The sequence below is a fragment of the Meleagris gallopavo genome, chromosome 1 (assembly GCF_000146605.3).
Source record: "Meleagris gallopavo isolate NT-WF06-2002-E0010 breed Aviagen turkey brand Nicholas breeding stock chromosome 1, Turkey_5.1, whole genome shotgun sequence".
Taxonomy (NCBI): domain Eukaryota; kingdom Metazoa; phylum Chordata; class Aves; order Galliformes; family Phasianidae; genus Meleagris; species Meleagris gallopavo.
The window spans coordinates 26141062-26144806 of NC_015011.2; positions in this window are offsets into that span (position 1 = coordinate 26141062).

The following is a 3745-nucleotide window of genomic DNA, read 5'->3' on the forward strand; positions in this document are numbered from 1 at the left end:
GGAAAGGAAAGGAAAGGAAAAAAATCAAGAAGTTTTACATTCAAAGAAAGAAAAAATGAAATATACATATGTGCACATATACACGTATATTATGAATCTTGAAAAAAATGTGATGACAAACCAAAAGGTTACATAATATGGATAACTGCAATTGTGAGGATCCTAATTCAGTGACCCCACACTTCGCCTTTCAGTCTCACATTCATATTTTGGCCATATCCAGTCCTGTTTCATGGTCAAACAAACCAAAACCCCAAACTTCACAAAACCAGTCCAGTTCGCTCATTTCTGTACTGTTAGGTGTTAAGAATTGTATAGCATACATATAATTTTTTCCTTTGGCTTGAAGTTTGTTTGCACAAGAGGCTATGCCTAACAATAGGCAGCAAGTAAAGGACAGGCACAGTGGGTTTTTTCCTTTGTCTTTACCCACAAGCCTCCTGAAGCCTGGGACAGAAAGCACAGGAACAAGCTTCTCTGCCTCAATGGAAGAAAAGTATGCAGCTGCATCATTTATTAAAATCAGTGTTACAAGCCAGTGAGGAACATTTCAGAGTTTCAAGGTAAAATCCTAAAAATAAAGAGTCAGTCGAAGTCCATATTTCTGTTATTCACAATCCGCATCGTAAGGTGAAGTCCGGCACAGGAGGCAGCATCCTCTGCCTACTGAAAGTCTCAAAAGCTCAGTCAATATGAGAGAATTAAACAGGACTCGGACAGTCTTGAGCACTGCTCTGCAGCTCTTCACACTGTCTAACTTGCTTAATTACTAGCGTGACCTCTGCTATAGTTTTGCCAGGTCTGATACTGCTCTACCAAGAGATGGGCAGGAACAGGCATTTTTCCCAGCAGACAAGGTGATATGGCCACAGTGTTTCACGCAGACAGCAAAGAGAAGGGTTGGTCATACCACCACAAATCAGAATGTACAGCTTGCTCTAGGAGACAGAGAGAAGTTACAGTGTATTTTGTTTACTTGTAGATAAATAAAGCAGTGTGGTCTGGCCTAGTAGAAGGCAGGAGCTCAGCAGGCAACCTCCTGAGGACTGTGTAAGAAATGTATCACACTTCGCAGAATGGATTATAGAGATTCAGTGTTCCCAGATTTCAATGAAGGCAAGGGAGAGGTAGGTTCTTCTTATATTCATTCATATAGAAGAGATTGAGGTTTATTTTCTTCACGTTTCCTTTTTACTTCTTTAAATTTACTAACAAGTATCAATTGAAAAAAAGACACTGTTATTCTGCTTGTCCCTCTTCTTCATTATGCTAGAATAAACATTTATGTTTTCTCAGATAATCCATAGGTCTAAGACATTAATTTCTAAAATGTGTTTGCATCCAGTACAAATCAGATTAACTTTCCTGCAGGCTATCTTGGAGGTACTGCTGCAAAGCTTGTCAGGGTTGCAATGTTTTGCTGGATTTTTAAGAAGTAGTGCCTGCTTTTCACACATGTTCATAACTCTTTTAAAATGAAGAAGTATTTCCCCACAGCTTAATTCATAAATTAACTTACTCAGTAGAAAGCAAGCTACAGAGTACAGATCTACAGAGTTTTCTATGTTTCGAGGAATTCCACCAGTTTATATCAAATTATACCATCCTTTGTCTTGAACATTGACTTCAACTAATTTCCCTGCTTTGCTACCAGAATTAGAACCAAGTAATCAATGACAAACTTCAGCAGCACCATCAGTCTCTCCCTCTCACCTACCCAGAAGGCAAACCTTTCCCTAGCCAAGCTGCTAAATCTTCAGCTCTGGCTGATAACCGTGTTGCTACAGTTAGTCATTTTCAACACAAAATCTACAAAATAACAAAAACGTCAAGTTCTATGGAGCAGCACAAATGGATTCAAATTAGGCATAAAACAAACAATGAGGCCCCTGTAGATATTTTCCCACACTTAACTAAATCACCAGCCTCTGAATGGTCTGTTGCTGTGCATTTCTCCCACTGCAACTAAAAACATGTCTGGAGTACTACAATATGACCACTGGAAAATTATCACCAAGATTGCAAAGAGTGTATCATCATGTCTGACAACGTACATTGGCCCTCAAGTAGAATGCTAATGAATCGTAGAGTCATAGAATCGTAGAATCATAGAAATCATAGAATGGCCTGGGTTGAAAATGATCACAATGATCATCTAGTTTCAACCCTCCTGCTATGTGCAGGGTCGCCAACCACCAGACCAGGCTGCCCAGAGCCACATCCAGCCTGGCCTTGAATGTATCCAGGGATGGGGCATCCACAACTTCCTTGGGCAACCTGTTCCAGTGTGTCACCACCCTCTGTGTGAAAACATCTTTGGTGTGCTATTTGTTCAGTGTGGCAATGTGCCTATTTTCCTGGTGCCTGTCTTGATCCAACACTTGTAAAAACTGAACAGTTGAAGCAAAGGGGTAAATTAATTTCTGTCATAGTTGATAAAGAAGGGAGAATCCCATGTTTGAATCCTTGTTTCTCATGGCCATTAAATGGAAAAATGCACAAGCACTCTCTTTATAGAACACTAGGAAAACACCTTGGAGATACTCCCACTCAATATGAGCAGCTTTACTACACAGCCTCAGAATTAAGCTTCCTTTCAAAAGCCATCATTGCTGATGAGACTTGAACTGAGCTCAGTGCATACTAAGCAAGGAGCAAACTGTGCTGGCAAATGGATTTAGATTCAATTAGTCATTTAGACTGAATTAACTTGCTTTTCTTCCCATTATTAAATCATGAGAGGTGTTACAGAGTACATAAATTACTGCTTTCCCAAATCTGGATCCCTCTCAGCGTATTCTAGCAGCTGATCCAAGGCATCAAAACTTGAAAATCAAAGGGGAGGAACAAAATCATTTGATTTCATTTGACAATGCCAAAGAACAGGCAACTGATCCATCTGAGTCTTGGCCTTCTCACGGCAAGATACAAAAGGTATTTGGGCAATTTGAATCTGCTCCAAGCCCTGAATTCAAAGGGATTGGGGCATTCTTCTCCATTTGAAGACCCAGCATTCACTGGAGATACCACCAAGAAAGATGTGTTATTTGTAAACTCAACTTCAAGATTGTGAATAGCACTGCCTGAAGTCCTGTGCCCACAGTGACCACAGCATTCAAGAATAACAACCTGCGGTCTGGACATTTTTTTCTTACTTGCAGCATATTTTTTAGCCATGAAACAAAACATATTTGTGCCATAACAATAGAGGGAACCCAGTGGTAAACCATGAGATCAAAACCTAAGTAATAAAGATGATTCATGTAGCGATACAGCTGAATTTTAACCATGTTTTGCACAACACTATGTGAACTGCATTTTAATGTTGGTTTTGTTCTCCCCAGAAATGATACTTGTGTTTATGTATTTTTCAGAAGAGTCTTATTTATAAATGTTTCTCAAATACAGGGAGATAAACAAGCACGTTTATTTGGATCAACATTAAAACTACAGAATTCTCATCCATAATTTAGCTTCATTTCAACTTTTCATGATCTTGCCATAGTTTTTAGATAAAATGGTAGCCATGGCAACCACGTATCATATATCAGATAGAAATCAGTATTGAATCCATCCACCATACACAAAAATCTAGTACTGAGCTGAGAAAAATAATAAAAAAATTGAAAAAATAATAAAAATAACAGCTGAGGAGTATTTGTGTATTTAACTTGTCATATTAAGAAGCTGAATTCATCTGCATTACCTTGGCAGATTATCTTTTATGTATAAGGAACTGTTGCAA